Here is a 25,407-nt window from a genome sequence, read left to right as displayed (position 1 = left end):
CACTCGACCGTAGGAGGGCCCGGCCGCACGCGCCAGGAACCCGCCGTACGATTGGTTGACCTCGACGTCACTCGATGCTAATGAGCGGATAATGAGCGGAATGTTGAAAGGTTTTTGGATACCGCGGGCGCAATTTTTGTCCGGTCGAAACGTAAATATGCTTAGGACGGTTCTGGAATTGTTAGCTTTCTTTCGACGTAACGCGCATGTAGGTACGCTTTATAAATTTCGAGTTAATTCAAGACAGACAGACAGAAAGACAGATGGAATGACAGACAGAAGTATCCTTTTATATATATAAGATACACGGACTGCAGGAGAACAATAATAACTTAAGACTGAAGTACAGAAGCCTGCTATGGCTTTATATACAGGGGTGGTCACTGCCAGTACTGCAGTATAGAATCAGTTCTTCTCTTAAAGGTACATACACAACACCATCCATGGCTCCTTTTAGCCTATAAAACACCTCCTGTCCCACTACTTTCTCCATCATCAACCAGTTGCTCCTTTTAAGTTCTTGCCTTAAAGCACTAAGTGTTTGTTGACTTGTGCACTTAACATAAATTTCCATAAACAAACAAAAATTACTCATAAAATGATAAAATGTTCAACATTTGTGCAGTTTCCAAATTTTTATGCTAAATAAAAAATGGTTCACTCAAGAGAAACATTTTTAGTGAATTTGGACCAACATGAAGTAATTGGTCCCCAAATGCCTCAAATTAAAAATCTTCAGCCTCCTGTTTAAATCCCTTCATGGTCTCACTCTTCCCTATCTCAGTAACCTCCTCCAGTCCTATAACACTGCCCCCCTCCCCTTACTCTGGCCTCTTGTGAATTCCACCCAAAATTTGGCAGTTGTGCCTTCAGCTGCCGAGACCTTGCACTCAGGAATTCCCTTCCAAATCCCTCTGTGTCTGCACCTCCTTCTTCTCCTTTAGGGGCTTTCATAAGTTACACCTCTTTGACCAAGCTTTTGGTCACCCAGCCTAATTATCTGCTCCTTTGGCTTGCCATCCATTTCTTTGGTTATGTCTCCATGAAGCACCTTGGGACCATTTGTTTTACATTAAAGGTGCTATATAAATGCATGTGGTTGTTGAGGGGCTTTCCATGATTTACATTGACGGCGTTTTCAGCATAAACTATGAGGGGAATTGGCTGGGGGCACTACCTGAGATTGTGTGAAGTAGCTGACTTATCATTGCAGATAAAGATTTGCCAACTCAAGTGTGCTTCAGCATCAGCTGTATGTATGTTAATTCAGCACTGTCAGCCCGAGCAACTCCTCGCAGAATTCCGCAGCTTTGCTTTTCTGGGAAAAAACAAAACAAAATGGAAATGGAAAGGAAAAACAAAAGGATATTAAAGTTGATAATGATTTTATTTTGTAAAGCTTTAAAAAAAGTGACTTGAAAGCTGGAAATTTGAAAAAGAAATAGAAACTGCTGGGATTACACAACACGTCTGTTAATATCTGAGGGGTTAATGCTTCAGGTGAGAACCTTTATCAGAACTGGCATAATTAGGAAGGACAGATTAAAATGGCACATTGGTATTATGTCACTGCACAGTTATAATAATTTCTCTAAGCATGGCAAGTATGATGTCTCAATGTCATTGTGATGTCACTAAGCATTGCCATTATGATGACACAATGTCATTGTGATGTCACTAAACATTGCCATTATGATGACACAATGTCATTGTGATGCCACTAAACATTGCCATTATGATGACACAATGTCATTGTGATGTCACTAAGCATTGCCATTATGATGACACAATGCCATTGTGATGTCACTAAGCACTGCCATTATGATGACACAATGTCATTGTGATGTCACTAAGCATTGCCATTATGATGACACAATGTCATTGTGATGTCACTAAACATTGCCATTATGATGACACAATGCTATTGTGATGTCACTAAACATTGCCATTATGATGACACAATGTCACTGTGATGTCACTAAGTATTGCCATTATGATGTCATTACACAATGTCACTGTGATGTCACTAAGCATTGTCATCGAGCGCTCACTTGTTAGATCTTGCACTCACTTTCCAGTTACACCCTGGGATTGCAATGGGAACAATCCCAAATAGTGCCACTGGGAGTGAGTGAGTTAAAGTATTAACAAATTACTATGCAAATACAAAATGATTTAAGCAATTCAACCAATTTATAACAGCTGCAAGGTTGCACTGAATTGAACACAATGTGAGAAATGCACTTCACCTGTCCACCCAGATCGCCGATCAGTGTCCACAGTCCCACCATTTGTCATCAACGAACAAGCTTTGATGGAGTTCGTTAGGGCTTTGTTAATGATCTTTCCATCCCATATGTCCTGTTGTTACTGACAAACTATGTCCAACTGCAGGAAAGAAATGTGCTAATGAACCGCCGACTCAGCTGGACTTTCAAACATGCAAAAAACGCGAGTGAGAGGAAGTCTGCAAACTATCCTTTGTGCATTATTCCACTGGGCCATATGTCGCTACACTCAGCTATGTATCACACTGAACATCCTGATTTCCACTTCTAGAAGTTTTCAGTTACAGATCTGTTGCTCTTTCTGCAGTTCCTTTTCAAAACGATAAAGTAAAACTGCGTAGCAAACACTTTTTTTAATAAACTTTTCCAAGAATATTACCTTTATTTTTTTCTCTTGAAAAAGGTTAGGTAAAAATATTGGCGAATATAATAAGCATAAACAGCACTGCAGCGGACAAAAAAAGGAGGCGTTCTTTTTTGAAGTCGTGTGGAATAACAATGTAAAAAAGCCTCCATTTATTCATAAAGCACTTGGGAAGACACTAGTCAGAACTCGAGAATCAAAACAGCCATGCATCATCAATAATACTCCACCTATATAAAATATGCATGTGTGTGGATTAGGTGGTCCTCTGGGTATTTTTACTGAAACTCTTTTTGGTCCTCAGTTCCTCTCTTCCTCTTCTGAAAGGTGCAAGACAAGATCTGGAGCAGGAATCCGGACAATTTTTAATTGCCCCCTCCCCTAACCTAGGGGCTGCGAGCCGAGGCCATCTGCACTGTGCCACCACTGCCTAGGCTTGAGTCAACTGACACCACACAGACTGGGGTATAAGAACCGTAGATCTTCCTGAGATGTGTGTCTCAGAGATACACTGGACAGTGAATCCACCCAATGAGGCTGACTACAGTGCGGTGGTCCAGCCCCATCTGGGACAGACGTGTGTGTGCGCCATGAAGGAAGCTTCAAACTTCTTAAGATCTTTTGTTGTGTGACATTGTTTAATTCTTAAACTAGATTTCCCTATGAAACATCAGCTCATTAAAAAAAAGCATCAATTTATCAAATAACCACAATGTTTAGCTTGCTGAAATCTCTTTAAATAAAGGTATTTTATGCGGCGACACTGATTGTTATAAGGAGCCTCGAATAATCATTGCAAAATGATCTTTGAATCCATCTAATGTTTATGCATGGTGATAAAATAGGGCCTTTAAGGGTAAACGAGCTGTAATAGCCATTCTGAGTCACAGCTGCCACCTTTAACAATGACAGGGTCTCGAAGAAGAGCCAAGCTAGTTTTATTTCCTTCCAGTGTAGGGATCAGAGCACGATCCATCCAGGATTGGTATAATATTATATTTAATAAGCTTTGCTTGCCATTATTATTTCAATTCTCCAAATTTGCAGAGTTGGCCAAACAGGTGCGTAATGATGTCTCCAGCACTTTGAGGTTTTAGCTGCAGCAATTCACTCTATGAAGAAAGAACTTGCATTTATATAGTGCCTTTCATGACCTCAGGACGTCTCAAAACCCTTTACAGCCAATGAAGTGCTTTTGAAGTGGCCCTGTTGTAATGTAGGAAATGGGAGAGGTGAGAAAGGTCCTTACTATACTTTACAAATGGAAGTAACGTTACCTTACGGTGTGTTGCTGTGGTTCGGGAGGTGGGAGAGCGACACTTTGGTGGAGCTGCCTGATTTTGGAGGCTGCTTTCCCCTCCATTGTACCATTTGTGCCACCGGTTTAGCTTGGGATCGTGGCAGTATCCAGAATGCTCAAATTCCTGCCCACTTTTTGCTAAGTCGGGATGTGGCAATGTCGCAGCCTACATTTTTTAAAAACTTTTTTTTGTCTTCAATGATTTATTGTATTCTGTGTTCAAGGGATTTAAAGAATATGGAGAGCCTGGCCCAAGGACTGCAGAAAGCATCGGAGAGAGATCTTCTGTCTTACTGTGGCCCTCACATAACTGACTGAAGAAAGTGGTTAAAGTTTGCTCCCTCAGTGCCTTATTGGGTAACTGCATTGTGCTCATGTGTCACACAGACCAAAGTCTCAGCTTCATTCTCCAGTATGTACACAGTCAGCTGATGTTAGGCAAAGCATGGTTAGGGGCACTTCAATTGGTCTCAGTACCGCTGGGTTAGAGAGGGGGAAAAATCAGCTGGGGTTGCTGTTCCTGATCACTGCCCACTGACAGGAGCATGGTATTGGAAAGCACAGGATGTCACTTGAGGGCAGGATTAGACTCGGCTGCCAACAATCATTGTCTAGGCCCACAAATGAAGGACAGCCACTGTCTTGTTTTGCACACTTTGTACAAAAATAATAACTTGCAGGACAACGGAGTATTACAGTTTAACTCTTATATTAAGCATTAGGTCTGATCTTACTCATAGCAGCACAGTGGGGAAAAGCATGGCATTAGGACCCCTAGCCTGGGTGTTCAAAACAATAGTAGTCCTTATAGATGCCTGCAGGCCAATGACAACTCAGCATGTGATCACATGTGAATATAATAGGTATTCCTTACAGATGCCTGCGGGCCAATGATAATTCAATGTGCAAATGTTACATCCCCTTTTAAAAGAAAAATATTATGCATTACTTTTAAACCTTTCTTCTACATAATGTTCTCGGTAGCATAAACATATAAGTAAACTCAGCATTTAACTAGCACTGAAAACATCTCAACATTTCAATAACGATGTACAGTTTTTTTTAGGGCAGCGATCCGCCTAAACCCTTTGACAGTTCACAAGTCAAGGATAACTCTAGGCTTGACCTCTCGTCCTGACCTTGTATGGTATGAAACTGAGCATGCTCCTGAATCGGTCAACAATTCAGGTTCAGGTTTAGGTTCAGGTAAGTATGATGTGTTTTGTGTATTGCTCTGTTCATCACATTCTGTTGAACTGATCCTCTTGTCGGCATGACGGTGTTGTTCCTTGGTTTTCAGGAGGTGCCTGCGATTGCGGCGGTACACCTGTCCTTCTGGGGTGCGGATGTGATAAGATCGCTCAGTGTCAGCTGGCTGGATGACGACTGCTGGCTTCCAGTAGTCATGCTCCTGGATTCTGATGGATTCTCCATTGTGCAGCGGCGGCAGTAGTCTAGCTGACCTGTCATAGTATCTCTTTTGGTGTTGCTGTCTCTGTACACGTTTTACATGCACTTGCTTGCAGCTGACGACCTCTGGCTGCAGCTGCTGGTTGGTGCTTGGAAGGATTGAGTGAAGTCTGCGGCTCATCAACAGCTGTGCTGGTGACTTGAAGTTGTCAACCAGAGTGTTGCGGTACTCAAGGCGACTGATGTAGGGGTCTCTTTTGTTCGCTTTGGCTTTGTCCATGAGTGTTTTTGCAATCTGGACAGTTTCTTCAGCAAGGCCATTACTTTGAGGGTAATGTGGGCTTGATGTGACATATGTGAAATCCAATGCCTTGGCAAACGACTCAAGCTCTTTTGATTTGTATTGGGGGCCATTGTCTGAGACTAAAGTCTCTACAATGCCATGCCTGGCAAAGGCTGCCTTTAGCTTGTGGATCACAGCTGCAGATGTGGTGCTGTGAAGCTTGTCCAGTTCAAAAAATCTGCTGTAGTAATCAACAGTCACTATGTAGTCCTCATTGTCCCATGTGAACGGATCCATTGCCGCGACCTGCCAGGGCCTGTCTGGGATACGGTGAGGTATCATGGGCTCTTTGACATTTGATGGGCGGCGTTCTAGACAAATGGAACATTTTCCGACAATGTCCTCAATGTGTTTGCACATTCCGGGCCAAAACATAATGTCACGTGCTCTTTGTTTGCATTTTTCCATGCCCATATGTCCAGCATGAATTTTTGTCAACATCTCTTCTCTGAGACTGGTAGGAATGATGATTTTCTCCCCTTTGAAGCTGATTCTGTTGATTTGTGACAGTTCATTTCTGTGGTTCCAGAGTTCAGATATGCTCTGAGGGCATTTTTTCCTTTCCTCAGGCCATCCTTCATGTATGACTTTGCTCAGCAGTGTGAGTTGTGCATCTTTCTCTGTTCCTGCTCGGATCTCCTTCAGTTTTGAGTTACTCACAGGTAAGCTGGTGTACACCATGTGCACCTGTACATCCATGCCTTCACTGAGGCTGCTGTCCTGGTAGCTAAGAGACTTTCTGGAGAGCGTGTCTGCGACAGGAATGTCTTTGCCTGAACGGTGAATGATTGTGAAGTCGTACTTCTGTAGCTGAAGGATCATTCTCTGTAGCCTTGGTGGGGCTGCGGCTAGTGGTTTCCTCATGAGTGACTCGAGGGGCTTGTGGTCGGATTCCACAATGACTTGTTGGCCATAGACGTACTGGTGGAAACGCTTACATCCAAACAGAATTGCATATAGCTCTTTCTCGATTTGAGCATAGTTGATTTCACTGTCTGTGAGAGATCTGGAAGCGTAGCCGATGGGCTTTCCTTCTTGCAGTAATACTGCGCCTAGTCCGTACTTTGACGTGTTCAATTGTAGTCTGAGTTCTTTGTTGGGGTCGAAATAGGCAAGAACTGGTCCTGGTTCTCTGGTGATTAGGTCTCCCACAGGAACTCATTGGACTGTTTGAGCAACTGACGCATAGGTGCGTTGATTTCAGAGAGGCTCGGGGCAAACTTGGCTAAGTAGTTAACCATGCCTAGTACTGTCTCTAGCTCTGCGCGGTTCTTCGGCGGCTGCATCTTCTTGATGGCGGAGATTTTCTCTGGATCCAGCTTAATGCCATCAGTTGAGAGGCGATGCCCGAAATAACTGATCTCGGTGGATCCGATTATGCTTTCCTCGGGGTTGAGCCGGATACCTTTCTCCCGTGATCTTTGTAGCATCGCACAAAGGTTCCTGTCATGTTCCTCTCTATTCCTGCCATCGATGAGGATGTCATCTACGATTGCGACTACTCCATCGAGGCCTTCATAGGTTTCATCGATCTTCCACTAGAATTCATCCTGAGCTGAGATAAGACCAAATGGTAAATGCAAAAATCGGTAGCGTCCAAATGGCGTGTTGAACGTTGTTAGCTTAGATGACTCTTCCATGAGCTTGATAGTCCAGTATCCTGATCGTGCGTCCATTACACTGAAGTAACGTGCTCCCACTAGCTTGGGTGTGATGTCATCTAACATTGGTAGAGGGTAGTGAGGGCGTTTGATAGCCTTGTTCAAATCTCTGGGGTCGAGACAGACTCTGAGCTTGCCTGAACGTGGTTTCTCAACCATTACTAACGCGTTGACCCACTCTGTCGGTTCTGTTTCCTGGACGATGATTTCTGTATTCTCCATGCTCTGCAGCTCCTCCTTCAGGCGACTACATAGAGCAAGGCGTATTCTTCTTGGTGGCCAAACCACAGGGGTTGCTGCTGGGTCAAGGTGAATAGTGCATTCACCTGGGAATAGTCTGATTCATTTGAAAATGTCAGCAAACTCCTCCATGACTGTCTGCTTCTCAACTGGTGCTGTCAATGATAGCACTAGCTTGACGAGGTCCATGTCTAAACATGCCTTTAGACCTAGCACTGGAGGTGCTCCAGTGTCAACAATGTAAAAGTCCAACATCATTTCGCTTTCTTTGTACTTGCATTTCATCATGCATGTGCCTTTTACAATGAGCTGCTCACCCCCATAGCTGGTCAGTCTGTGTGAGGTGGGCTGTAGCTCACACTCATCCTTCAAGCTGTGATACTCACTCAGAGGAATTACATTAACCTGAGCTCCAGTGTCTAGTTTAAACCTAAGCTCTGTGCCCTGTTTTCCTATCTCAATATCTGCAAAGGCTTGCTCAGTCTCTGAAATCTGTTTTTTCTGTGACACAGAATCAATAAACAGTTCCTCTGCATTTGGCTTTCTATCTGGCATTTGGCTGTCACTCACTGTGTGTACTGCCATTCCAAACACAGTCCTGTAAACTTCAGCAAAGTGGTTCCGTTTACCACATTTAGCACATTGCCTTCCTTTAGCAGGGCAGTGCTCCTTTTCCCCATGCACCTTGTTTCCACAATATCCACAGTTTTTGAAGTGTTTTATGTCTGTGTCGCTCATTTTTAGAACTCTCTCTGTTCTTTCTGTTCTGAAACACGCTCTCCGGGCGGTGTTCTTTGGTGTGTGTCTGTTAACTGTGTGCACTGTCTGTTCACGTGAGCTGCTCGTGGCGCCAGTTATGGTTTTCAACTGTGCTTGGGCTATCTCGTGTGATCTAGCTATGTCCATAGCTTTGTCCAGCATTAGCCCGGACCCAACATTCAAAAGTTTCTCTCTCACTTTAGCTGAATGTATTCCAAACACGATGCGGTCTCTGACCATCTCATCTTTATCTGCATATTCACAGTCTTTTACCAGAGTTTTAACTCAGTCACGAACTGTTCAAACGACTCACTAGCTCCTTGTACTTTCTCCTGAAACTTGTACCTAGCGAATATCGTATTTGTCTTGGGCATCACATATGATTCAAAACGGTCAAAGTAACTTTTCGCTACCTTTGCTTCCTCCGCGGTGAGAGACCATGTGTTAAAAATGTCTCTCCCCTTTTCTCCGATCCACAGGAGTAGGTAATTGCATCTTTCTTCCTCCCCTTTGCTTTTCAGCAGACCCGAGAACATCAACTCCATGTGTTGCTTGAACTTGCGCCTCTCCTGGTCCCTCAATACCTCCTCTCTGGTGAAGAAGGCCCAGCAGCGCCTATATTTCCTAAGGAGGCTGAAGGAATGTAACCTGTCACCCCTGATCCTCTCTAACTTTTACCGTTGCACAATAGAGAGCATCCTGACGATCTGTATCACAGTATGGTATGGCAGCTGTAGCTACTATGACTGGAAAGCCCTGCAGCGGGTAGTCAAAACTGCCCAACGCATTACCGGCACCCGGCTACCGACCATAGAGCACATATACCAGAAACGCTGTTTACAGAGGTCACGGACCATCATCAAAGACCCTACCCACCCCAGCCACAGTCTGTTCACCCTTCTGCCATCTGGGAGACGCTACAGATGCATTCGCACCCGAACGACCAGATTTAGGAACAGCTTCTTTCCCAGGGCTGTCATCCTACTGAACTCCACAAATAAACTCTAAAGCCTGCACATCTGCCAATGCACTTTATTATGTTTATGTTAATGTATTACAAGCCAAATGAATGTTGAATGTTTAAATGTCTTAATCTAAATGTACACTCTCGGGAGCCGCAAGCCTACATTTCGTTGTACTGCACTTGTGCACTAACAATGACAATAAAGTTGATTATGATTATGATTATGATCCATTCGCGGCAAGGGAGCTCCAACGATGTCCATTTTCAATCCCTGTTCTGACACCATGTCTTGTTTTACACACTTTGTACAAAAGTAATAACTTGCCGGACAACAGAGTATTATAGTTTAACTCTTTTATTAAGCATTAGGTCTGATCTTACTCATAGCAGCACAGTGGGGGAAAGCATGGCATTAGGACCCCTAGCCTGGGTCTTCAAAACAATAGTAGTCCTTACAGATGCCTGCAGACCAATGACAACTCAGCATGTGATCACATGTGAATATAATAGGTATTCCTTACAGATGCCTGCGGGTCAATGATAATTCAATATGCAAATGTTACAGCCACTTAGATGAGGTGCTGCAGGTTGGGTGGGGGTTGTAGCATGACCCCCAGCATGAGTCAGCACCTTCAGGAGAAGAGTAGAGAAGAACTGAACACCAACAACAAGTTGCATTTATATAGCGCCTTTAACACAGTGAAACATCCCAAGGCACCTCACCAGAGCGTTATCAGACAAAATTTGACACCGAGCCACATAAGGAGGTATTGGGACAGCTGACCATAAGCTTGGTTTTAAGGAGCGTCTTAAAGGAGGAGAGAGCAGCAGAGAGGGGGAGAGATTTAGGGAGCGAATTCAAAACTTAGAGCCTAGGCAGCTGAAGGCGTGGCCGCCAATGATGGAGCGATTAAAATTGAGGATGCGCAACAGCCCAGAATTGGAGGATTGGATGAGGGTTTCAGCAGCAGATGAGCTGAGGCAGGGGTGGAGTCGAGCGATGTTATGGAGGTGAAAACTGGCAGTCTTGGTGATGGAGCAGATATGTGGTCGGAAAATCATCTCGGCGTCAAGTATGACACCAAGGTTGTGAACAGTCTGGTTCAGCCTCAGATAGTTGCCAGGGAGAGGGATGGCGTAAGCTAGGGAACAGAGTTTGTGGTGGGGACTGATGGCAATGACTTCAGTCTTCCCAATATTTAGTTGGAGGAATTTATGCTCAACCAGTACTGGATGTCGGGCAAGCAGCGTGACAAATCAGAGACACTGGAGGGGTCGAGAGAGGTGGTGGTGAAGTAGAACTGGGTGTCGTCAGCATATATGTGGAACCTGTCATTGTGTTTTCAGAAGATGTTGCCGAAGGGCAGGAAGTAGCTGAGAAATAGAAGGGAGCCAAGGATAGATTCTTGGAGGACTGTGGAGGTAACGGTGCAAGAAGAGAAGCCATTGCAGGTGATTCTCTGGCTATGACTGGATAGATCAATGGATCCAGGCGAGTGCAGTCCCATCCAGCTGGACGACAAAGGAGAGACGTTGGAGAAGGATGGTGTGGTCAACCATGTCAACAGCTGCAGACGAGTCGAGAAGGATGACAGTGGCAGGGCAGAAACCCGATTTGAGGGATTCAAACATGAAATTATGGGAAAGATGGGCACGGATTTGGAAAGCACAGCACATTCAACGACTTTGGAGAGGAAAGGGAGGTTGGAGATGGGGTGGTAGTTTGCAAGGACAGGGGGTCAAGGTGGTTTTTTTGAGGAAAAGGGTGATGACGTTAGGTTTGAAGGGGAGGGGACTGTACCTGAGGAGATGGAACCATTAACAACATGAGCTAACATGTGGGCCAGGAAAGGAAGTTGGGTGGTCAGCGTTTGGTGAGAACAGGGTTGAGGGAGCAGGGGAGATAGGTAGAAACTAGTGAAAGATGCAAATTCAGGGGAAACTTTAGGGGAAGTTTTGCCTGGTGGGTTAGGGGAAGGGAGGGAAGTGGCAGAGGCAGCTGAATGGATGGCTTCAATCTTTGTGACAAAGATTGCAGGGGGGAGTGTTGGCGGGGGGAGTGGGTTAGCGGGGGAGAGATTAGCAGAAGTGAGTTGCTTAGCAGAGGGGAGGGGAGTGAGTTGATCGGGGGCTTGTGGGAGGGGAGAGTGCTGATGGGGGGGCTTGTGGGAGGGGAGGGGGCTGATGGGGGAGTGTGTTGGAGGATGAGTTGGTTGGCGGAGGGGAGGGGTGGGGAGTAGGTTGGTGGAGAGGTTTGTGGGAGGGGAGGAGCGGGGGTTGGAGTTAGGGAGGGTGTTGGTGGGGGGAGTGGGTTAGCGGGGGAGGGGTTAGCGGAAGTGAGTTGCTTGGCGGAGGGGAGGCGGTTGGCAGAGGGGAGGGGTTTGCGGAAGTGAGTTGCTTTGCGGAGGGGAGGGAGTTGGCGGAGGTGAGTTGGTTGGCGGAGGGGAGTGAGTTGATGGGGGCTTGTGGGAGGGGAGGGGCTGATGGGGGCTTGTGGGAGGGGAGGGGAGGGAGCTGATGGAGGAATGGGTTGGAGGATGAGTTGGTTGGCGGAGGAGAGGGGTGGGGAGCAGTTTGGTGGAGGGGTTTGTGGGAGGGGAGGGGTGGGGGTTGGAGTTAGGGAAGGTGTTGGCGGGGGAGTGGGTTAGTGGGGGAGGGGTTAGCGGAAATGAGTTGCTTGGCGGAGGGGAGGGGTTTGGAGGATATGAGTTGGTTGGCGGAGAGGATTGGGTTGATGTGGGGGGCTTGCGGGAGGGGAGGGGTGGGGGTTGGAGTTAAGGAGGGGATGGCGGAGGGGAGGGAGTTCCAGGCAGATACCTCTGACTTGATTCCACTCACCACACTTTGAAGAACGTGTAAAAGGTAGTAGTTATAGCACAAGGAATCAAACGATGACCCCAGTGTCTAAACATTTGGGATAAACAGCATTAGCAATATGATGACAGTGGGACTTACAGCTCACCACCATGTTGGATCGTGCGGAGGAAGTCGCTTATTTATAACAGGATTTTTTAAAAATTTGCAAGCCAGAAATGCCCAATAACAATACCCTTTTGTTTTTTGAAAAGGAAAGGGTGTGCTACATTTGACAGATCCCTGAAACAGAAAGCATAAACATCACCGAGGAAACTCAGTGAACTCCACCAATAGACTGAGAGCTGCCCTCAACTCTAACATGGCATAGTGCGTAGCACTGCCACTAACCACCCCCTTATATTGCACATGGGATGAGATATTTCTGCATCTCATGAAGGTTCATTAATTGATTCAAGAGCAGTCTGGGAATCAACCCTGTAAATTAAAGCTTTATTTATAGCAAGAGCCCAATGACACAGTCACTGCTCTCCAGTCCCTGCAGTGGCTGGTACTATATATACAGGACATTGCTTAGCCTGGGCAATAGATGGCTCTGCACTTGGAGGAAATAGAAACATAGAAACATAGAAACATAGAAGATAGGAGCAGGAGTAGGCCATTCGGCCCCTCGAGCTTGCTCCGCCATTCAATGCGATCATGGCTGATCATCTAAATTCAGTACCCTGTCCCTGCTTTCTCCCCATATCCCTTGATCCCTTTAGCCTTAAGAAATATATCCAACTCCTTGAATATATTTAATGAATTGGCCTCTGCTGCCTTCCGTGGTAGAGAATTCCACAGGTTCACCACTCTCTGGGTGAAGAAATTCCTCCTCATCTCTGTCCTAAATGACTTACCCCTTATCCTTAGACTGTGACCCCTGGTTCTGGACTCCCCGACCATCGGGAACATCCTTCCTGCATCTAGTCTGTCTCCTCCTGTTAGAATTTTATAAGTTTCAATGAGATCCCCTCTCATTCTTCTAAACTCCAGCGAGTACAAGCCCAATCGACCCAATCTCTCCTCATATGTCATCCCTGCCATCCCAGGTATCAGCCTGGTGAATCTTCGCTGCACTCCTTCCATGGCAAGAACATCCTTCCTCAGATAAGGTGACCAAAACTGCACACATTACTCAAGATGTGGTCTCACCAAGGCACTGTACAACTGCAGCAAGACATCCTTGTTCCTGTACTCAAACCCTCTCTCGCTACGAAGGCCAACATACCATTTGCCTTCTTAACTGCCTGCTGCACCTGCATGCTTACCTTCAGTGACTGGTGCGCAAGGACGCTCAGGTCTCATTGCACTTCCCCTTCTCCCAATCTATTGCCATTCAGATAATAATCTGCCTTCTTGTTTTTGACACCAAAGTGGATAAGCTCGGATTTATCCACGTTATATTGCATCTGCCATGCTTCTGCCCAATCATCCAACCTGTCCAAATCATACTGGAGTTTCTCGGCATCCTCCTCACAGCACACACGCACACCCAGCTTTGTGTCATCTGCAAATTTGGAGATATTACATCTAGTTCCCTCATCCAGATCATTAATATATATTGTGAACAGCTGGGGTCCAAGGACCGATCCCTGCGGTACTCCACTAGTCACTGCCTGCCACTCGGAAAAAGAGCCGTTAACTCTTTGCTTTCTGTCTGCCAACCAGTTCTCTATCCAAGTCAATACCTTACCCTCAATCCCATGTGCCTTAACTTTACACGGTAATCTCTTACGCGGGACCTTATCGAAAGCCTTTTGAAAGTCCAAATACACCACATCCACTGGTTCTCCCTTATCTATTTTACCAGTTACATCCTCAAAAAATTCCAGTAGATTAGTCAAGCACGATTTATATTTTGTAAATCCATGTTGACTTTGTCCGATCCAGTCACTGTTTTCCAAGTGCTCTGCTATTACATCTTTTATAATGGACTCTAGCATTTTCCCCACTATCAATATCAAGCTGTCATTCTGTAATTCCCCGTTTTCTCTCTACCACCTTTTTTGAATAGTGGGGTAACATTAGCTACCCGCCAATCCATGGGTACTGCTCCAGAGTCGAGTGAATTTTGGAAGATGACCAGCAATGCATCTACTATTTCTAGGGCCACTTCCTTAAGTACCCTAGGATGTAGATTATCAGGCCTTGGGGATTTATCGGCCTTCAATCCCGTCAATTTCTCTAACACCATTTCCCTACAAATACTGATTTCTATCAGTTCCTCCCTTTCATTAGACCCTATGTTCCCTGATATCTCTGGGAGGTTATTTGTGTCCTCCGTTGTGAAGACAGAATCAAAGTATGTATTTAATTGGTCTGCCATTTCTTTGTTCCCCATTATAAATTCCCCTGATTCTGACTGCAAGGGACCTACGCTTGACTTCACCAATCTTTTTCTTTTCACATATCTATAAAAGCTTTTACAGTCAGTTTTTATGTTCCCTGCAAGCTTACTTTCATAATCTATTTTCCCCCTCTTAATTAATCCCTTTGTCCTCCTTTGTTGAATCCTAAACTGCACCCAATCCTCAGGTTTACTGCTTTTTCTGGCCAATTTATATGTCATCTCCTTGTATATTATGCTATCTCTAATTTCCCTTGTTAGCCACGGTTGAGTCACCTTTTTTGTTTTATTTTTATGCCAAACTGGGATGAACAAATTCTGTAGTTCATCCATGCGATCTTTGAATGTTTGCCATTGCCTATCCACTGTCAACCCTTTGAGTGACATTCCTCAATCAATCCTACCCAACTCGCGCCTCATACCATCGTAGTTTCCTTTATTAAAATTCAGGACCCTAATCTGAGTCAACTACTTCACTCTCCATCTTAATGAAGAATTCTATCATATTATGATCGCTCCGACCCAAGGGGCCTCACACAACAAGATTGCTAATTAATCCTTTCTCATTATATAATACCCAATCTAAGATGGCCTGATCTCTAGTTGGTTCCTCGACATATTGGTCCAGGAAACCATCCCGTATACACTCCAGGAATTCCTCCTCCACATTATTGTTACTAATTTGGTTAACCCAATCTATATGTAGATTAAAGTCACCCATGATAACTGCTGTGCCCTTATTGCACGCTTCTCTAATTTCCCTTTTAATACCATTCCCGACCTCCGCATTACTGTTTGGAACTCTATATACCACTACCACTAACGTTTTCTGCCCCTTGGTATTTCTCAGTTCTACCCATACAGATTCCACATCATCAGAGCTAATATCCTTCCTTACAATTGTGTTAATCCCCTCTTCAACCAGCAATGCTACCCCACCTCCTTTTCATTTTTGCCTATCTTTCCTGAATATTGAATACCCCTGGATGTTGAGTTCCCAGCCTTGGCCACCCTGGAGCCATGTTTCCATAATCCCAATCATATCATATTCGTTTACCTCTATTTGCGCAGTTAATTCATCCACCTTATTACGAATGCTCCTCGCATTAAGACACAAAGCCTTCAGGTGTGTTTTTTTAACACTCTTAGATCTTTTAGAATTATTATTTACTGTGGCCATGTTTGATTTAAACCCTTGATTTCTCTGTCTGCCACTTTTGTTTTTCTCCTTCCTGTCTTTTGCTTTTATCCTTGTTTCCCTTTCCTCTGTCTCCCCGCTCAGGTTCCCAACCCTCTGCCATTTTAGTTTAAACCCTCCCCCAGAGCACTAGCAAACACTCCCCCTAGGACATCGGTCCCGGCCCTGCCCAGGTGCAAACCATTCGTTTTGTACTGGTCCCACCTCCCCCAGAACCGGTTCCAATGTCCCAGGAATTTGAATCCCTCCTCCTTGCACCATTCCTCTAGCCACGTATTCATCTGAGATATCCTTCTATTTCTACTCTGACTAGCACGTGGCACTGGTAGCAATCCTGAGATTAATATCTTTGAGGTCCTATTTTTTACTTTACCTCCTAACTCCCTATATTCAGCTTTTAGGACCTCATCCCGGTTTTTACCTATATCGTTGGTACCTATATGCACCACGACAACTGGCTGTTCACCCTCCCCTTCCAAAATGTTCTGCAGCCGCTCTGAGATATCCTTGACCCTTGTAACAGGGAGGCACCACACCATCCTGGAGTCTCGTTTGCGGCCACAGAAATGCCTATCTATTCCCGTTAAAATAGAATCCCCTATTACTGTAGCTCTCCCGCTCTTTTTCCTCCCATCCTGTGCAGCAGAACTACCTCTGGTGCCAGGAAGTTGGCTGCTGCTGCCTTCCCCTGATAAGCCACCCCCCCATCAGTATCCAAAGTGGTCTTTCTGTTTAAGAGGGGGATGGCCACAGGGGACTCCTGCACTACCTGCCTGCGCCTACTACTCTGCCTGTTGGTCACCCATTCCCTTTCTGCCTGTGCAACCTTTGCCTGCGGTGTGACCAACTGCTTAAACGTGATATCCATGACCTCCTCAGCATCGCGAATGCTCCAGTATGTATCCAATCGCAGCTCCAGTGCCGCAATGCGGTCTGCCAGTAGTTGCAGCTGGATACACTTCCTGCACACATGGTTGTCAGGGACACAGGAAGTGTCCTGAGTTCCTACATAGCGCAGGAGGAGCATGCCACGGGGCCGAGCTCTCCTGTCATGACTTATCCTTTAATTAATTCAAAATAAATTAAATCAAATCAGTCCCACCAATTATACTACAGTTAAATGATATATTTAAGGGCCCTGGTTTACAAACAGTCCCCGCTACACCACAGAGAGCTTAGAAACTATAAACCACAGAGTTTAAGTTTAAAAAAGAGAGAAATACTCACCAACCAATCACTTACCTGCTTTCTGGTGACATCACACTTCGATTACTTTTTACTTCTCTCCCTCTCTCTGAGCTCGGAGATTGGTAAGCCTACCTGAGCCTCGCCGCTGCTTTTTATCACCGCCACCGCCTCGTCTCCCGCAGGTCTGCCGCCGCCACTCTGAGGTCTACCTGTGCTCTGCCGCTGCCTCTTAAACTTGCCACCGCCGCCTCATCTCCCGCAGGTCCACCGCCGCTCTGAGGCCTACCTGGTCTCTGCCGCTGCCTCTTGAACTCACCGCCGCCGCCTCGTTTCCCGCAGGTCCACCACTGCTGCCGCTCTCTATCTAAGCTAGCTGCTGCAGCCAGGTAATTCACTGTGCAATCAAAGTCATCCATGGCTTTGTGGTAGCACTCTTGCATCTGAGCCAGAGGGTTGTGGGTTCAGCCCTCACTCCCCAAGACTTGAGCACATAATCTTGGTTGACACTCCAGTGCAGTGCGGTGGGAGTACTGCACTGTCAGATGGTCTTTCAGATGAGACGTTAAACCGAGGCCCCGCCTGCCCCCTCGGGGGATGTAGGAGTTATCATGGCACTATTTGAAGAGCAGGGGAGTTATCCTCGGTGTCCTGGCTCAACATTTATCCCTCAAAAAACACCGCCAAAAAAAGTTTATTTTGTTATTCATCTCATTGCTGTGCGCTAATTGGCTTCCACGTTTCCTACATTACAAGAGTGACCGCACTTCACACTTCAAAAATAATGAATTGGCTGTGAAGCGCTTTGGGACATCTGGAGGTCGTGAGTGGCAATGTATGAATGCAGTTCTGTTGTTCGTTAAATGCAGGTGTGTGGTATAACACTGCCAGTCTGGCAGAAGTTGGAAATTCCAGCAACGCCCCTGGAAGAAAATGTTTGACATCGCAAGAGGCTGCAAATCATTCACCATTTGGCTATGGGGCATTTGTGCTTTTTAAACGTTACTTTTAAAAATGTTAGTAAGCCCCACCAATGGAAAATGCTGCTCAACACATCTAGATAAAAGAGGATCTGAGACCGATTCCATGTATATCACCCAGTCGCTTCCAGTGGAAGAGTTTGTGCTCCACAGCTTGTATCTGACCAAGGCTTTTCCTGACATCAGTGGGATCCATACAGGCCATCAATGGTAAAATTGCCTTATTGGACTTTTTTCTATTCTCGGGATTGCTGGCAAAGCCAGCATTTATTGCCTGACTCTAGTTGCGTTTGAGAAGGTGGTGGTGAGCTGCTTTCTGCATGGGCTAAGGGTGTGAGGGACCCAAAACAGACATTGAGCACTTCCTCCGCAGTTAGTGTAAAATGGGTAGCTTACTTTTGGTGAGGTCTTGCGCTCTCGCAGGATGTGGGACTGACCTCGGGTAGTTTCCTGGTACTTGTTCAACCTGCCGTCGTTAATCTATAGCACTGGATTTGGATTTTATTTGTTTACAGTAAGGTGGTCGCTCTGCGCAGGTGGTCTTTCAGACAGTTTTCTCCATGTCATCGCTGCTTAGAAACTGAAAGGAAGAACAACTGCATCCTTCTCTCCTTGGGGGAGGGGGACCTTAAAATAACATCCATCCGCACGTTGATTGCCATTGACAAACAATGGGAGTGCGAGAGTGCAGGAAGACTGCACGTTGCCCCAGACAGGATGAATTACACACGTGCGCTCGCACTTCCATTGTTTCCAATAGCAGAGGAAAGTTCTGGAACAAATCCTCTGGCCATTTCCCCCTCCCCCCCAATCTATGAAACACATAGAAATGGTCATGTTTATTTTCCATGGGGATTATGCCAATTATACTAAACAAGAGCAATTCTCTGTTTTCAGTCTTTTAATTTAAGATTTTTTTCTCCTCCTCAGTGTAGACCTGTCACTGAAATCTGTCCATTTTAATTTCTTTTCCTCCAGTTTTGTTCCTGAGTGTACAAGCTCGTGCCAGGGTGAGGTATGGTTCACATGGGCATTGATGACTTGTCCCAGTGGCCACACTTCCCATGCTCACCCGTGAGTGAGCAGGATTATAAATATATCCCATCAAAAAAAAATTGTAAGTGAAGAACATAAGAATTAGAAGCAGGAGTAGGCCATTCAGCCCCTCGAGCCTGCTCCGCCATTCAGTAAGATCATGGCTGATCATCCACCTCAACTCCACTTTCCTACCTGATCTCCATATCCCTTGATTCCCCTCGAGTCCAAATATCTATCTATCTCAGCCTTGAATATACTCAACGATTCAGCATCCACAGCCCTCTGGGGCAGAGAATTCCAAAGATTCACAACCCTCTGAGTGAAGAAATTCCTCTTAAATGGCCTACCCCTTATCCTGAGACTATGCCCCCTAGTTCTAGACACTCCAGCCAGGGGAAGCAACCTCTCAGCATCTACCCTGTCAATCCCCTTCAGAATCTTGTGTGTTTCAATGAGATCACCTCTCATTCTTCTAAACTCCAGAGAGTATCGGCCCATTCTACACAATCTCTCATCATAGGACAGCCCTCTCATCCCAGGAATCCAGGATAGAGGTCGGTTAATGTTTTTAGATCAGGAAATAAGCAATTATCCCTGTCGACTTTTTAGCAGAGACCGACATGAATTGTGAGCGCCGAGGTTAGGAATTCTCACCTTCAACCTACCAGCTATCTCCTGCCAGGTGTCCTACCAACTATCTCCTGCCAGGCATGCTACCTCACCCACGTTTTTCTTTGTTTGTGGGATATGGGCGATGTTGGCAGTGCCTGCAGTTATTGCCTATCTGTAGTTGCCCAGAGGAAGAAAGAATGAACTTGCATTTATATAGCGCCGTTCATGACCACAGGACTTCCCAAAATGCTTCACAGCCAATGAAGGACTTTTTGAAGTATAGTCACTGTTGTAATGTAAGAAACACAGCAGCCAATTTGTGCACAGCAAGCTCCCACAAACAGCAATGATCTAATGACCAGATAATCTGTTATTTAGTGGTTTTGATTGAGGGATAAATATTGGCCAGGACACCAGGGAAAACACCACTGCTCTTATTTTTTTCCTTATGGGATGTGTGTGTCACTGGCAAGGCCAGCATTTATTGCCCATGCCTAATTACCTTTCAGAAGGTGATGATGAGCCACCTTCTTGAACCACTGCAGTCCGTGTGGTGAAGGTACTCCCACAGTGCTGTTAGTTAGGGAGTTCCAGGATTTTGACTCAGTGATGATGAAGGATCAGCGATATACTTCTAAGTCAGGATGCTGTGTGACTTGGAATGGGAACTTGGAGGTAATGGTGTTCCTATGTGCTTACTGCCCTTGTCCTTCGAGATGGAAGAGGTCGCGGGTTTGGGAGGTGCTGTCGAAGAAGACTTGGCGAGTTGCTGCAGTGCATCTTGTAGATGGTACACACTGTAGCCAAGGTATGCCGGTGGTGGAGGGAGTGAATATTTCAGGTGGTGGATGGGGTGCCAATCAAGCGGGCTGCTTTGTCCTGGATGGTGTCAAGCTTTTTGAGTGGTGTTGGAGCTGCACTCATCCAGGTAAGTGGACAGTATTTCATCACACTCTTTACTTGTGCCTTGTAGATGGTGGAAAGGCTATGGGGAGTCACTCGCCACAGAATACTTAGCCTCTGACCTGCTCTTGTTGCCACAGTATTTATGCGGCTGGTCCAGTTAAGTTTCTGGTCAATGGTGACCCCCAGGATGTTGATGGTGGGGGATTCGGTGGTGGTAATGCTGTTGAAGATCAAGGGGCGGTGGTTAGACTCTTGCTTGTTGGAGAATGTCATTGCCTGGCACTTGTGTGGCGCGAATGTTACCTGCCACTTATCAGCCCAAGCCTCAACGTCGTCCAGTGTTATGTTCATTAATAACTAGACATTCTTATTATGAACACAACTAGCTTCTAGCTAGTTATTTATTCAGTACACGTTCTCTAGGTACAGTATCTGTAGAGGCTTCCATGTGTGCTCCTGTGTGCAGGCTGCCATCTTGACTGTTGCCTTGTGGGTAGCCTAACCTCCTGGGTAATGTAGTCTTAATATATATATAACTGGGTAGTGTAGTTTTTACATACAGCTATATACAGCTCTACTGCTCCACCTAGTGTCCACCACAGAATGACATGTTATTGATCACTACATCCCCCTTTCTTTGGAGGTTTAACAAAATCAATATCAATCAACTTTCAAGAAAACAATAAAGATAATATCAGTAACACTTTTGTTAGTGCTCTATAAACATAAACAATTTCAAAAAAGTCAACACATTTTCAAAGCTTTACATTGTACTCAAAGATTACGTCTATCAGGCTCTTTTACTTCACGTGTGGATCTTCTCAACACGGGTAAGTCTGATGTGTCTTCATGAGATTGTTCTGGCAGTGAATGACAAGATGCAATTGCGGCATTGTCATCAATCTGCTCTTGTATAGATCGAGGTCTCCTTGCGATCTTTGCTTGGAGAAGGTTTCAGTGTTTCCTTCACTCTTCATGCCATAACTCAATGTAGTCAATGCACTCTCGAAAAACTGCAAGCAGCTGGATCCCATCATACAGCATAGTCCTCTCAGCAGCCTCGGCTAATGGAACACCAAAGATTGGCCTGAGGGAAAAAGGAGTATCCACCGGAATTGCTTCCTGCTCTGGTGCAGGCTTCTTTTTCTTTTTCTCTTTCCACTGCTTAACAACATCTGCTGCGGTTATATCTTTGGACTTTTTCTCCTTGTGTTTTTTCTCTTTGTGCTTAAAGTCTTTTTCTTTCTTCTTGGAGAAACTAGGCTTTTTGAAGACATGGATACCCTTTGGCCTTTTCATCCTTGATGGGCTCTCTGCTTCATCACCTGAGTCATCTGGTCTGCTTATGGCACAGTTTATACGGTAGACTCTTTTGACCAGTTCTAAGTCCTCACAAGCTTTGTCACCCAGTAGTGAATCAAGCCTTTCAGCCACAACAGAAAACATGAGATGATGCACTTTGTCTTTGACTGTCACTTTAAGTCTGCATACACCTAAGCTATCTATTTTCTGTTCATTATAGTCCTTCAGTAGTACTGACTTTTTCTGTATTTTGGGCTTTTCTTTCATATTGTTAATGTCACTCATACTGTTTAAGTTTGCTTTTGCCCCAGTGTCCAGTTTCAATGTAACTAATGCTCCATTTATCTGCAGTGGGATCATCCATTTGTCCTCTTTTACTGCATTAACTTTATGTTCAGCATTGTCTATTTCTGAGGGCTGCACATTTTCTGTATCTTTTTTGATATCGTCACATGACACCATTCCTACAAAAAATGTCTCACTTAAATCAGTGTCCTCAATCACATTAACTCGTTGCCCTTTCGTCGTTTTTACTTTTGAAAAGCATTGTTTGGCAAAGTGATTCTTTCCATTACACTTTGTGCACATTTTTCCAAATGCTGGGCATTGTCTTACCTGGTGTTTGTAACCACAGCGTTTACAATTAAACATTTCATCCTCCGATTGCTTTTCATTTCTGTTCTGCCCACGTTTCTTCCCCTTGTAGGACACAGCACCGACAGCAGCATTATCACTCATTACATTCGCATCATTATTGATTTCACTGAAAGTCTTCGCGTGATTTTGAGCTAGCTCGCTGGCTTGGCATATTTTCACCGCATTTTCCAAATTTAATTCGGTTTCTCTCAACAGATGTTCCCTGACTTTTTTATCATGAATACCAAACACAATCTGGTCACGAATCAGGGATGCTTTGAGCTCAGAGAAATCACATGTCTGTGCTTTCAGTTTCAGATCAGTTATAAAGCTATCAAAAGTCTCATTTTGTTGCTGTGTCTGAGAACGGAAGATGTATCTTTCATATGTCTCATTCTTTTTGGGAGAGCAATGTGCATCAAATTTTTTTAGCACATCTTCTAATTTTTCTCTGTTCTCCGCTGGATTAAATACAAATGTATTAAATACCTCTATCGCCTGTGGGCCTGCAACCGTAAGTAGCAATGCTATCTTCCTTGCGTCTGGCTTCATACCGAATCCGATGGCTGCAATGTAGAGTTCGAATTGCTGTTTAAAAGTCTGCCAATTGTAGTCGATTTTTTCTGTGAGATTCAAACGCTCTGGTGGCTTCAAATTCTCCATGTCGCTTTTCACAATTTTCAGCAGATCTTCACCACCCTGGTACCATGTTATGTTCATTAATAACTAAACATTCTTATTTTGAACACAGCTAGCTTCTAGCTAGTTATTTATTCAGTACACATTCTCTAGGTACGGTATCTGTAGAGGCTTCCATGTGTGCTCCTGTGTGCAGGCTGTCATCTTGACTGTTGCCTTGTGGGTAGCCTAGCCTCATGGGTAATGTAGTCTTAATATATATATCAGTACACGTTCTCTAGGTGCAGTATCTGTAGAGGCTTCCATGTGTGCTCCTGTGTGCAGGCTGCCATCTTGACTGTTGCCTCATGGGTAATGTAGTCTTAATATATATATAGCTGGGTAGTGTAGTTTTTACATACAGCTATATACAGCTCTACTGCTCCACCTAGTGTCCACCACAGAATGACATGTTATTGATCACTACAGTCCAGGTCTTGTTAAACACGGGCATGGACTGCTTCATTATATGAGGAATTGTGAATGGCGCTGAACACTGTGCATCATCAGCAAACATCCCCATTTCTGACCTTATGTTGCAGGGAAGTTCATTGAAAAAGCAGCTGAAGATGGTTGGGCCTAGGACATTACCCTAAGGAACTCCTGCAGCGATGTCCTGGGGCTGTGATGATTGACCTTCAACCACCACAACCATCTTCCTTTGTGCTAGGTATGATTCCAGCCAGTGGAGAGTTTTCCCCCCCGATTCCCATTGACTTCAGTTTTACTAGGGCTCCTTGATGCCACACCCGGTCAAATGCTGCCTTGATGTCAAGGGCAGTCACTCTCACCTCAACTCTGGAATTCAACTCCTTTGCCCATGTTTGGACCAAGGCTGTAATGAGGTCAGGAGCTTAGTGGTCTTGGCGTAACCCAAACTGGGCATCAGTGAGCAGGTTATTGGTGAAAAGTGTCGCTTGATAGCACTGTCGATGACACCTTCCATCATTTTGCTGATGATTGAGAGTAGACTGATGGGCCGGTAATTGGCCGAATTAGATTTGTCCTGCTTTTTGTGGACTGGACATACCTGGGCAGTTTTCCACATTGCCGGATAGATGCCAGTGTTGTAGCTATACTGGAACAGCTTGGCTAGAGGTGCAGCTAGTTCTGGAGCACAAGTCTTCAGCACGATAGCCGGGATGTTGTCAGGGCCCATAGCCTTTGCAGTATCTAGTGCACTCAGCCATTTCTTGATATCACATGGAGTGAATCGAATTGGCTGAAGATTGGCTTCTGTGATGGTGGGGACCTCAGAAAGAGGCTGATATGGATCATCCACTTTGCACTTCTGGCTGAAGATGGTTGCAAATGCTTCAGCCTTGTCTTATGCACTCATGTGCTGGGCTCCCACTATCATTGAGGATTGGGATATTCATGGAGCCGCCTCCTCCCGTTAGTTGTTTAATGGTCCACCACCATTCACGACTGGATGTGGCAGGACTACAGAGCTTTGATCTGATCCGTTGATTGTGGGATCGCTTAGCCCTGTTTATACCATGCTGCTTCCGCTTTTTAGCATGCATCCTGTGTTGCAGCTTCCCCAGGTTGGCAACTCATTTTTAGGTACACCTGGTGCTGCTCCTGGCATGCTCTTTTACACTCCTTATTGAACCAGGGTTGGTCCTCTGGCTTGACTGTAGTGGTAGAGTGAGGGATATGCCGGGCCATGAGGTTACAGATTGTGGTGGAATACAATTCTGCTGCTGCTGATAGCCCACAGCACCTCATGGATGCCCAGTTTTGAGCTGCTAGACCTGTTCTGAATCTATCCTATTTAGCACGGTGGTAGTGCCACACAACACGATGGAGGGTGTCCTCAGTGTGAAGATGGGACTTTGTCTCCACAATGACTGCGCAATGGTCACTGCTACCAATACTGTCATGGACAGATGCATCTGCGACAGGTAGATTGGTGAGGACGAGGTCAAGTAGGTTTTTCCCTCGTGTTGGTTCTCTCACCACCTGTCGCAGGCCAAGACTGGCAGCTATGTCCTTCAGGACTTGGCCAGCTCGGTCGGTAGTGGTGCTACTGAACCACTCTTGGTGATGGACATTGAAGTCCCCCACCCAGAGTACATTCTGTGCCCTTGCTACTCTCAGTGTTTCTTCCAAGTGGTGTTCAACATTGAGGAGTACTGATTTATCAGCTGGGGGAGGGCGGTAGGTGGTAATCAGCAGGAGGTTTCCTTGCCCATGCTTGTCCTGAAGCCGTGAGACATCATGGGGTCCGGAATCGATGTTGAGGACTCCCAGGGCCACTCCTTCCCGACTGTATACCACTGTGCCGCCACCCCTGGTGGGTCTGTCCTGCCGGTGGGCCAAGATATACCCAGGGAT

The sequence above is a fragment of the Somniosus microcephalus genome, chromosome 8 (assembly GCF_052327205.1).
Source record: "Somniosus microcephalus isolate GS21.2 chromosome 8, FLI_Smic_1.0, whole genome shotgun sequence".
NCBI lineage: Eukaryota > Metazoa > Chordata > Chondrichthyes > Squaliformes > Somniosidae > Somniosus > Somniosus microcephalus.
This window is presented reverse-complemented; position numbering follows the sequence as displayed.